Here is a 13,375-nt window from a genome sequence, read left to right on the forward strand (position 1 = left end):
GAGGATTGATCTTTTTCCATGTATTGATCCACTATGTCTCAATGGCTTAATGATCTTTTCACTCAAGCATAAAGTCGCATTGGCGATCAAGATCAGAAAGAGAAAGAAACCAATTAGAAAAGACCAACTGACGTAATGATCATTTTAAGCATTCCTAAACGTATAAATTGCGTTAACACACACCCATAGAAGCGACCTGAAGGGAAAGAATGTTTTCGGCTAGTTTGGTGACCCGGAATTTTCTACACATCCCCTGAAGCATGGTTGGAAATAATTTTGGGATGTCAGAAATGTTAAAATTATTCGGCTTCCGAAGCAATGATTGCTTATGATTAAAGGATGTGGCCTGTTAAGTGTGAGGAGAGATTGTTTTCACCCCGCGAAAGTTGTTTTAGATGAAAATGAAAGGCTAAATTACTTGCTTTTGCAAGTAGTAAATTCGGGTTCGATTTATGAGTTTCTTCACGCATGCGTCAAGCATGTTATTTTAATATATTCCTAATGTATGATAGCTTGCCATTTACGTCAAAGGACTTCGTCTCGAAAGGAATTGTAAGCCTTATAAAATTGATATATTTGCACAGGTAATAATTTTCAGATCCGTAATCATTGCGAAAAGATGTTCTAAACACACATTAAATAAATTACAGCATCAATCAACACTTGCACAGATAAATTCACCTTTTCTTTTTTTTTTTTCGTTTTTGAGAGAAAGAAAGAAAGAAACTGAGTTTACATTGAGATTTTTAAAATGTTAATGAAATTAGGGGAATGTGGGGGAAATAAAATTAGTTAAGATGACTTAGCTTTTTCACATTGAACATATTGGACATTTGGAAATTGCAGTACATAGAGAGAGCAATGTATTTTACAATAAAACTTGTATTGAAACTTTTTTTTTTTTTTAATTTTTGGCAGTAAATTTGTATTTCCAAAAAGAGGTGCAAAAATTTCACTTTTTTCCCCATGGGGGAAAAATGGGTGAAAAATGAACTACTTTTCTATTCGATTGTAAAAATATTTCTGATCAAAGAAAGAAATAAGTAAACAAAAGTATGAATAAATGAATGAAAACACAATGACACAATAAACAAATTCATAAATAATTTGAATAATATATGAGGAAAATTAAGTTATTGAATAAAATAGGGGATGAATAAGAAAATAAGTGAACGATTTGAACAAATAAGTGAATTATTAAATGGAGGAGTGTAATGAAAGTAATTAATAAATGAATACGTAAGCAATTTAGGAAATGATTGAATAGATAACCGAGATGAACCACTTCACTTTGCCCCTTATGCACTTGTCAAATTGTACAAAATATTTGAAATACAAATGAGCTTAATAGTAGCTAAATAAATTTTGTACTGAATATTATTTACCAAAATCATTATATTCTCAATCAGTATTTAAAATGCTAATTACAAGAACGTTATCATTTGATAATGAAAAGAGTATTTTTAACTTACAACAAAACATTACAGTTTGGGTATCAATAAGTGAAAATTGTTTGCATTATCACATGCCTTGACCTTCACTACTCTTTTTTCCTGACTAGAATAGAATACACATGTTACTACATAGTTAAATATTACCAAACAGTTGGCGCTAAAAGAAGAGCAAATATTTCACCATTTCACATTGCCCCACATTCCCCTACTCTTAATTTTCACAGTAAAACGGAAGCATTTTAATGTCCAACAGATTTGAGCAACAAGAAAACATTACTTTTTTAACATTTAATCTCATGAACACATCATTAAACACTCCTGGTGAAAACACAATGCAATGAAACCAACCGATTTCAATTTCGATTGTACGATTTAAACTATTTTTTCTTCTGCTTCCGTGTCACTTTCAAACCTTCTGTAACAATGACTTTTTAATAAAACCTTTGTGCACTAAACATAGATATATTGCTTACTTTTTACTTACAGAGTTAAGGCTGGTAAAGTAAAATCATGTTAAAAAAACATAGGTGCTACCACACTATTTCCTTGAGCGCCCATTTCATTTAAGATGATAAAAATATTCTTGAAGTTTACGTGTTATCCGAAATCGCGTTTCTCATGCAGGTATATGAAGTAGGAAGTAACCACTTTAACATACCTCAGTGTTATCGTTTTATACTGAACATATTAAGTCAGGGCCGTATGCAAGGAGGTGGTTTGTAGAGTTCAAAACCCCTCCGGAATATTTCACCCAAAGAAATGCTTTCCATTATTTATTTATTTATATTTTGGTGACAATTTTGTTGTTGATATTATTATTATTTCAATTTTATTTCTGAAATGAAATTAGTATGACTGAAAATGTGTGCAAACTCATTGTATGTTTGTGGTAGTTTATGGTAGTTATTGAGAATTTCATTTATTATGTAACAATATGGCGTTTTGTAAAAACATCCCTTCCCTCCATTTAGATAATCTTTTGTAACCAAAATCAATAGAATACACATGAAACCAAATTTGATAGACCATATAAATGTTTCAAAAAATGTGTTTGGTAAACCCCCCTCCGAAGCAAAATCTCTGCTTGCGGCCCTGTAATAAATCCAACATTTTTGTTACTGAATTTTCAAATAAACACTCATTTAAACTGACCAGTGAACTATGTACGAAAATCATTAATAGTATACTTTCTTCTGATAGAAGAACTTCAAGAAACATTGGGAATGCTGTTACTGCATTTATGTGATTCATCCAGTGTCTTTAAGAATTTAACCTGGCCCTGGGGTAAAATATTTTTATGCAGCCAAACTGAATCCTTACTCTAACAATAGTGCAGCAAAACTGGGGAGGGGGGGCATTAACTACCTAAATGTGTGAAAATATTGATACATATGTGTATGTGTTACTGAAAAAACCAAAAGACTTGTATAACAATCCGAAATCTGGTAAATATCGATATAAGCCGGTAGTATGACATTCACATATTAACACAGAGGCTAAATACCGAATACTTCCGATGAACCACAGGTGAAAGTCGATATTCTCCAATTTTCATCTTTTACACTAGATTATACATATGTTTGTAAGTATATATGTGTTATAAGTTAACAGCGGGATATATGTATGGGAGGGGGATAAGTAGCGGAATAAGTATTCCCGCTGCATTAAAAATTTCTCGCCACGACTACGCTGCTCTGCCCCAAATCATCTCCTTTTATTGTGTATCCTTTCCCAGGGCTAGCAGGGCTCCGATGATTTTGCTCTTGCTGCCCCCCTACCCCTTGGAGGCTGTGAATCACCGTATCGGAGTATTCAGAAAGTTGAGTCCAACTCATCCCCCAAGCGTATCAAAATTTTATTATTGCTGAAACTCCTTTGATTTATGTACTAAATCCAATGATGTATAAAATGTGCATATTTCTAGTAAAAACCATTTATTTTGGTTCTAAAACGAAACGTATAACTGAAAAAAATGTATTAGTGACATTTTCATCTATTGAAAGATAGGTAACTATCTGATCTCTTGGCTATTTATTACAACTGTCGTATAACACAGTTGTTTTATCTTTTTAAAGCAAAACTGTAATTCTTCGTCTGATCTTATTCAGCTGCATGCGAAACAGATCAACATTTAAACATGAAAGAATGAGAGCTATACCAATAGTTTTGCGCTGTGATTCATACCAGTTCCATTTCCTAAGAAACCATAAATCAAAGAATAAAGCATGGGAAAGTGTTCAAAAAAAAAAAACAGCCTCGTTTGAAAGAATGTTGTTCTGAAGACAGGCCAGTGGGTGAGTCGAATTACCTATACGCACTGTTACGATGAAAATAAATTTTTAAACTACAAAACATATCAAGCACACTAACATTCAGCAATACTTAGCGATTAAAAAATTCAAGGCTTTATTTGTGTAGGAGCTCAAGTAAACTTAGGTCCAGTACTTGTACTATATTTGTACTTATTTTCAAAATTTTCTTCTTATTTTTTTTTTCAACACAACGGAGAATAAGTCTAGTATTGCTCAACAGTGCTGGGACTCAAATCACTCCTTCGATTTTAACTCATTTAAAATTACCCCGAAATGCCCAAATTCATCAGATCTTTATTTTTGGGAGTCTTTCCACATTCTGAAGAAAATCGTTCTAACCTAGTTAACGATTTTAAAACTATTCCGTATTTTTCTGCAGTGTAGCATCAATTCATTAATTGGTAGTCTTTTTTTCGCCCTCTTCTTTGATTTCATTCTCCGTTGTGTTGTAGGTAGTTATTGGAATGTCTTTCCTTTTTTTTTGGTACTTTTTTGTCTTTACGTTTCCATTTCATGTTTTATTTTGTACTTGTTTAACTTTTTGTTGTTTCCCAACTTCTTTCTGTTTTATTGAATTATATTTATTCTTCCTTTCGCTAAATGTGGCAGTTGATTCGCAGCAAATTTTTTTCGGACATAAATTCATTGTTAATTTATTAATAAGCGGTTTAACTTTGACAGCAAAATGTATTTTATGGATCTTTTTACTGAAATTTATTGCTTAACGGTTTTCTCTGGGAGGGAATCATGCAATAAATTTTGACTTTGAATTCCATTTTGTCTGTTTTTGCTTTTGTTAATTGCTTATTTTGATATTTAAGTTGTCTGCTGTCCATTTTCATTGCTTTTACTGGGTGTCTTTACATCTATTAGCTCACACCTTTGAATTGAAAAAGGGGTTCCTTGAAACCCCGAAACACGTGAGTTCTATAATCTGTTTATTTGTGCTTAACAACGTTGGATATTTCCTGTTATTCCCCGGAACAAAGGTATTTATTTATTGCTTAATATAAAAGTGTGTTCAATAAACGTAATACAGTTGATACTGTTTAAAGTGTGCTATGGAAGAATTATCATCATACTGGACTTCATCCCGAATAATAATCCCAACATCCTCTGCACCAGGCCAATAAAAACTCACCATTTCTATTCGTTCTTGCAACAGCATTTTCTATGTTTTTTTTTTTTTAATTTGTATCATCAACTTCCAACATTAGACCTACATAATACTTTACGGTTTAGTTTGATGTAAGTTTAACAAATACATAATCACCAGCTTTAGCAGTTTTTGTAGCTGAACTATCAATTCCTACTAGGTCCTCATTGCTGTCTTGTATTTCACTAATGCAAAGATTTAATCAGAGTCGCTTTTGATTTCGAAATTTTCTATTATTATAGAGGGGATCCACTTACCCCATAGTGAGGGGACCCACTTACCCCTTATAGTAAAAATTTACTGGGTACGTGGGACCCCTCCTCTTAAACACTTATTTATAATATTTTATACAAAAATTCTTGTTGTTGTATGACCTTAAAGTTAAAATATACGTGAAAAATTAGCTATCGTAAAAAAATATGAAAACTAACCTGGAAACACTTCTTTGAAAAATGTTGTTTGAACTCGCAAAAAACAGATTTTTTTTTTTTTTTTGACTAAGTGCTGTGACAAGGAAACACGAAACTCAAATACAGAGTAGCTTCGATTTAATGATTTCTACAATTTAATGATAAATTTCACTGGTCCGGGTTTGACTGTATTAAATGTCTATGCTTTTCGATTTAACGATTCAAGTCGAGGTTATACATTGGACGCCTGTTAATTGAATCAACAGCTTTAATGAATCAAATCGTCAGAAACAGACCTAATTCCAGCTTTATTAAATTAACCGCTTTATTGAACCGGCCGCTTTATGGAATCAAAACAATTTAGAACAAACGTGATTCATATAAACGGCGGACACTGTACTGTATATGTAAAACCAATCACTATGATGAAATGTAACATGATCAGTGCAAAAAAGTTTGAAAACTTTATCAATATTTCAGTTTTAGGGGGCTGATCAACTTCCTCCAACCAACCCTATATTCGAAAATAAAGACCCTCATGATGTGTCATAGTAAAAAGTATCAACTTTTTAAAAGAAATTTTTGCATTTGAAAAACAATAATTTGTACGTGTACGGGTGTGACTGTACGATCACACCCGCAACACGTACAGATGATAATTTTTAAGCACAAAAAATGCTTTTAGAAAGTTTATATTATGATACATAATGGTTCCTTATGCCTAAATATATGATAATTAAAAGAAAACTTCGGAGAACAAAGTGTGCAAATATATACGTAAAAAAAAGGTTACACCCAGGCAAATGCATTGAAATGATATATATATATTTTTTTTTAAATTTTCTTTCTTATTTGTTCAACAATACTCAGAGAATCGTAAAATAAAACCTTCTTTAAAATCACTCCTCCGAACAAGAATACAATGCCTTGAAAGATACATTATTCCATTTGCCAATACTAAAAAATATTTCATGTTTGTTTCGTTCCAAACAAAAAAAAAAAAAAAAAAAAAAACCGTCTAAACCCAAGTATCCAAAAATACCAATAGTAATGTCGAGGTTCAATGATCAGTATTAAACTAATTTATTTCTCTAGAAGAATAAAAACAATGGCGCGTGAAGAAGAAATTGCATTGCAAGTGCAAAGGACTAACTTATCTTCTTCGACTTTCAGAGCTTGCTGTTCTAGTTCTTAAGAAAGAGCTATTGACCTTACATGGAGTTCGTAAAAAGATATTTTTTCCATTTAAAACTTGTAAAGAAAACATGAAAAACTACATTACTTCAAAGGAAGATTTTTCAGGATCTGTTAATAGTTCGTAAGACCGTGTGAGTGTTCGTAAATTAAAAGTTCTAAAATGCAGAAAATATTTTTTTTTTTTGCTTTGTTTGGACAATAAAATTAAAACATACTGATAACTTTCCTGCTAGAATGGAATGGAAACATATCCTTTATGTATAACTGCTAGCTAATTATTTGCAAAAATCATAGCATTTTCAACTTGTTTTAACAATGAACTAACTTCTACACCTCATTTAAACTGAACGCTGAATAAAAATCGTTTTTTTTTTCGTATGCACAAAAATTGCTTCTTCAATTAAGCGAAGATAATTTTTTTAATACTCACTTCCAATAGTTAAACACGGATCACATACATCGCTCACTCTGCCTCTGCAGCAAATTTGAGCTTCTCTATCAGAGGTGGATTTTTAGGTTTGGAGGCCCATCGAAATGAATTTTTTTGGGCCCTATGGGGTTTGCAAGCCCGATCCCGAATCCCGCATGATATTAAGCGGGATTAATCCCGCCATATTGAGAGCAAAATCCAGCAAGATTTCCAATCCCGCAAAGATTTTCCATGCAAACATTTTCCAACTTTTGCAGCACATAAGACGAATATTTTCAGAAGCATCATCTGAAGTTACAATCCCCATCCTCGTACATCTGCAAGAAGAGCGACAAAATATTTTTGTCTCATATAATGAACGAAGGATTCATCTTTTAAGAACACAATAAAAATAGAGTATATTTTTCTGAGAATGGATTGTTATTCTCATTTGGAGGTTTCAGTTTTCATTCGTTCAACAATTAAGAAACTGCTTAAAAATTAAAAACGTTTTCAAAAACCATCCCTAAAATTTGAAACCCAGAAAATTGTGTTTTAGAAACAATCGAGAAAGTGTTTTACATATTGCAAAACTCGCTTGAGTTGCTTGAATGCAATGTTAGAGCGCTTCTGTAATCTTAAGGAATGCACACAAAACCTTTAAATTACTAAAAGTATACAAAAAAATTTTCCGAGGAAGGAAGCAATGATTAACCTGACATTATTTATGCTCTATAACCTGTAGAAATTACCTGCCGATATCTTTGTTATCATGAAGCTAATATTATAAATGTGAGTAGTACCTTGAAAATTATATTGGATAAATTGGCTGAACAATCTGCAATATTTGGCACGACTCTTGAAGTGTTGAGAAACTTGGATAAAACACAAGATGACTCCTATGACAGTAGAGGTAAAATTAGCAAAGTTATCTAAACACTTTTACTGAGACTGCGACTTGATGAAACCAATCAGCGTTCATCCCCTGCTGCAATGAATCAAATGCACTGATACAATGACCAGCATTAATGAAGCGACAAGGATATTTTCAAAGCCAGTTAAATTGGATACACCAATGCAAAAACCAAAACGACATCGTTTTTGTCCAAAATTTGAGCTCTTGAGCAAAAACCAAACATGATCTCCATAAGAAAAGAAAAATCTATTTTAGATTTTGATGAAGTTTGTGGGGATCTTTTGTTAAATATCCACAATTATTGTATCTCTATAAAACCAGCTACAGTGGAGCCATCCCTTTTAAAAGAAGACACTGAGAAGCAGACCCGTTTCGGAGCCCTTTTGTTGCCAGTTCAGATTGGCTTCCAGAGATAAACATTTTTCTTGCCGTGCATACCTTTTGACACTGAGTATTTATCCATTTATTTTCGCATATGCAAATATTTTCCTTCTCAGATAATTTTTTCTTAAACATTTGTATACAAAAGTTAGAGTTTAATTTCGAACAGTACTTTAAAAAAAAAGACAGAGAGAAAAAAAAAAGAAATCCAACTCTCTTCTGTCTAGAAGGAGAGAGAAAGTAAACCGCATATTACATACAGAGATTGCTTTCTATTTCATATTCTGCATATTTTACGTATTTCATGAAATTATCGTGTGATTACGTGCAATATGTAAAGCATGCATGCGTTATTTTTGAGATAGTTAATGTCATGTTTATGCATTTAACATATTTTAAGCACTCGGCATGTTTACTGATAACTAAATGTCTGACATTAAAATCTTCCCGACTAAAAGAGAGTAGTTATTGTTTTGTCTAAACGGTAGAAAAATGCCTTCACCATTCAGCTGGCCAAAAGATTCTAACTGCTTGAAATAAGATAGTGGAAAATAAACTACAATAAAAGAAGATTTAACGAGTAATTGTTATCTCGATAAAGTATCTGATCATAAAAGAGCTCAAAATGATCAAGCATCAGTCAAAACTCATAACCGAATGTCATAATATATTTTGTTGAATTATGCGACATTAATTGAAATTCAAGTACATCTTTATTGCTGTGTACATTTAAATTACGATTGGTGCAGAAACACAACATGCACCATAACATATCATTTAGTTGTTAACAGGGGTGCTCCCCCCCCATGATGAATATTGCAAATTCCCTCCCAACATTTTTCTCAACCCTTTTTCCCTTTTCTTAGTTTTTATTTTTTGCTCTCTTTCTATATTTTATTTATTTTTCAAAAGTATTTTTTATTTATTTATACATTTTCAATTATTATTATTAAAGTTTTATAAGAAAAGTTCTGTGCTTCGCCAATAACATACACACATACAAACTAAATAAATAAATGAAATGAAATAAATAAACAACTTAAATATAAATGAATAAATAAATTTAAATAAATAAAAAAAAATCCCCCCCCCCTAAATTTTTCATGTCGCCCAACTTGCGCCATAATTTCCCTCCCCCGTATGCACCACTGGTAGTTTAAGGCCTGCTTTACACGTCGCAACTTAGTTGAGTCAACTTTCGAATGGGCGATCATCAGGTAGTAAAGTGAAGGAATCGCCCGGCATTCTTCTCACGACAGTCAACTCATCAGGCACAGCAGGTACATGTGCTGTTACTATTCTCATCCTCATGAGATGAATCAACTTTTTAGTTTATTTAACTCATTGGGACACTCTCATGCGTTCGATCTACACACGAGAAAACTAGTTGAGTCAACTTGGTTCAGTTTTAACAGCGTTGTGGAGCAGCTGCTCGAATAAATTCGGCGTTTCAGAACAAAAGTTGGTTTAAATAAACTGTCTTGGTGTGAAGACAATGAAAAACATCAACCAATTAGTTGACAGGTACTTTTTTGAAAAGTTGAATCAACTAATCGCCTCATGTGTAGGAAGCCTAAAAGTATTATAGGAGAGAGTCGTGTGACGGTAGGAGGAATGGGACAACTACATTTATGTCTAAACAGAATATTGGATTTTTTTCCTAGCTTTTCCAGTAGATGGAAGCAGTCTTTGACTGATTTTAATTGCTCTCTTAGAGCTAAAAACAGAAAACTTATTTTTATACCTCAGAAGTAAGCAAAAACTCCTTTTCCTTTTTTTTCAATGATCTCTTCAACTACTACTTAAATGTTACAAAATAAAAATATTTCATAAAACCTCAAAGGTATAACGTTTGTTAGCGAACAGACAAATTAAGCCTTAGTTTAGCATACTGTATGATATAGGAAAACAGAAAAAAAAAATCTGTAGCAGGAGGAGCGGGAGAACATCGAATAGGGTGGAATGGGACACGAATCTTGAATTGACAATAGTCTATTTGTTCTATTGTTTTTGAGTTTATATTTCGCTAACTATGCTAACTGTTCAAGTCCTACTTTCTACGCCAACTGTTCAAGTTCTACTTTCTATTAATGTTGTTAGCAAAAATTAATTGTGAGGTGTTACAGTGAAATAACACGTTGATGATCTAAAATCTGCCAAAGTGTATAAGTTAGTACATATCATTATGTTGTGTGAACTATATTTTAGTAACATGCTATAATAGAAAAGTAAGATTTTCATCAACCAGAATATAATTCACTAACCAGATCATAAAACAAAGTTAAACAAAAGTTTTCAAAAACTTATTTACGAACACGAGTGCAGTGAAATATTCAGTATTATTTCACATTAAAAAATAAAAAAAACATATTGGAACTAAAACCATTATTGCAACTTAATTTCAGTATTTCAGTTAATGAATAACTGCACTTTCATAAATAACAAATCGCTAAGTAATATAATAAATATTAGATTAAGAAAAAAATAATTATCAACATTTGTTGCTCTATATAGCTTGAAAGAGCATAGTATTTGATTTCATATTCTGCACTCCTGGTTGATCTAAATTAGTAAAGTAAGGCAAACATTGTGAAATCCGTCTCACATCTCCCGACTCTCTATTATTATAATTCATTTTAAACTTTGTAGGTTAAAAGGTATATTGACTTCGTTTTAATGATTCGTCTTCTACGAAACGGTACTGAATTGCAAAATCTTCAAACGGTTGTTATCTAAAAGAAAATCAAAATTTTTATTTAAAATGAAACTTTTTTTTTTCATTCGTTACCATAAAGGGAAAAAAATCGTTCATCCTAAAATGCCTGTTTCTGAAAAACTTTTTTTCAAATGTCTTTTTACTTTGACTTCTTGTTTTAATTATGGGGAACATTGTTAAAGAAATCATATTTTAATTTAAATAAGGTTTATAATCAAAAAAAAAAAAAAGAAGAAAGAAAGAAACCGTGACAGCATTGGGCTTTAACTGAAAAAACAGCAAGTACTTTACAGTCAAAGACCTTAAAACATTTTATTTGTATACATTAAAATTTTATTTGTTACAGAGATTTATTACTTGAACACTACTTGAAAATTAATGTATTTTTATTTTCCATCAGCAGCAATGCTGAAACTGATTAGAGAAGATCCTTGGTGTATCTTATTGGGGTTTGGCAACAGCGAAGTTTCAATTTTGTTCTCATAGTACTTTGAGAGGTTAAATTTGGTACGTTGCCAATGCAAACAAGCGGCGCTTAAGAGTTAATAACTTATTCATATCATCCACGACAGTTCCTGTGACAGAAAAAAAAAATCGTTATCGTTTCGAAAGCAGTACTAATGTGGAAACCACATTCACAAAAAATAGTTAATATTTGTTCAATTACTGTCTTCATTGATATTAAAAGCTGAGTTTTTTTCTAAGCTTTTCTTAACGTACGGAATAATAGTTGGAAACAGGTGTTAAAACCCTCCTCTGTTATAATTTTTTTTTCATTAAATTTCTAGAAATTTAATGCTAGATCAATGTTAGCTTTAAAGAATAAATGAAAAATTTCGAGAAAAAACCATTAAATATTCAAAAAATATTATGATTTGCATATTCGTTTTGAAGATCTTAAACTGTTTAGTTTTGGATGAATGTTTTTTTTAAATATTTTCTTGCTGTCATTCTAAATTTTGAATAAAATTTAGACCTTTTAAAAACTATAATCAAACGGTGAATGCAGTTTGATGATAAAAACCATTCGTATTTTCCAATTATGTTGGTGAATAATAGCAAGAATGGAAAATTTTAGCTACAACTTAAACTTCGCTTGTTTGTTTAAAATAAATATGAATAAAGATTTGAAAACTTTCTAGTTTTTGTATACTAGAAAATATATTATATAAAGCACTTTGTACGGAATTTTTTCAATGGAAAATATCTTTTTTCTTTTTTTTTTTTGCGTTCAGAAAAGCAAATAATCATTGAACATTTTTTGAGCAACTGAAAGTAAAATCTCAATTTGAATATTTCATATGGCAAAGAAAAGCATTCGCTTCAAAAAAGTTTTTCGAAAGAGAAACCATTAAATGCCTGGATAATTCTCCTGCAGCTATTTGCGTCAAATAATTCTTAATAGAACAATACCTAATCCTTACACCGAACTTCATACCTGGAATCCATAAAATAAATAAGCATACAGAAAAGAAAAAAAGGAGAAAAAATAGAAATAATGACTTGCTTTTAGTAGGAAAGGAAACGACTAAAGTACTTACATGCGTTGGCCAATTCTTCTTTAAATGACTAGTTCAAATCCTTAGCACGTGTTAGAAATACTCACAATACGGGTTGCCATATAACGTTTCGCCAAGTGTCTCTCGCCAAGTTTCAGTAACTGAACTAAAACAGGTATAAAGAAGCAGCAGGTACAAGGCATTGTCACCTAATTTCGTATTTATGCAAATTCTTTATAAATGAAAATTTTCCGAATGCTGCTTTTTAACGCATTAGCTAACAGCGTATAGATAAAGAAACACATCTTACGTATGTTTACTCTAAGAAACATGATATTATCATTTCCAGAGATTAAAATGATGTTTCTTCGCGTTCGCTTATCACTGAAGGTAAGAATGAAAAATGTGATTCGCATTTCAAAAATTTTTTTTTCAAGATTATCGTGCTTTTCGCTCATTCGCAGCATTATCAGCGAGGCGTAAACATGTATTGAAACCAGGGTTGCGGAGTCGGAGGAAAAATGGGAGACTCCTACTCCAGTTCCTGGGACTAAAATCTCGGGCTCCTTTATCCAAAATCAATTCGACTACGACTCAAACTCCACAGACGTGACAGAGCTGCAGTTTCGGAGGGAAAATGAACAACTCCAACTTCCTGAAGTTTAAAATCTCCGACTCTCGCCTCATTTATCTCAAAACCAGCAAGGCGTAAAAATGAATCAAAACCAGGGTTTCGGGGTCAGAGGGAAAATGAGACTCCGACTCCAACTCCTGGAGTTTTAAAATCTCGGACTCCTTTATCAGAAATCAATCCGACTACGACTCCTACTCCGCAGACATGGCAGAGTTGCAGTCTCGGAGAGAAAATGAACGACTCCATCTTCTGAAATTTTAAATCGTCCGACTTTGACAACCCGGAATTCAG

At 32.2% G+C, this 13,375-nt stretch overlaps 1 protein-coding gene across 1 annotated transcript in view; it reads right to left on the reverse strand.

The window, feature by feature from the left end:
* The window catches only part of LOC129218558 (uncharacterized), a 76,567-nt gene extending 64,065 nt beyond the window's left edge, over positions 1-12,502 (reverse strand). Inside the window, exon 1 of the mRNA XM_054852861.1 lies at positions 12,493-12,502. The gene's annotated coding sequence lies outside the window, so the exon portion shown is untranslated. The remainder of the gene's footprint in view (positions 1-12,492) is intronic.
* Positions 12,503-13,375: the final 873 nt, after the last annotated feature.

Source organism: Uloborus diversus, chromosome 3 (assembly GCF_026930045.1).
Source record: "Uloborus diversus isolate 005 chromosome 3, Udiv.v.3.1, whole genome shotgun sequence".
NCBI classification, from domain to species: Eukaryota; Metazoa; Arthropoda; class Arachnida; order Araneae; family Uloboridae; genus Uloborus; species Uloborus diversus.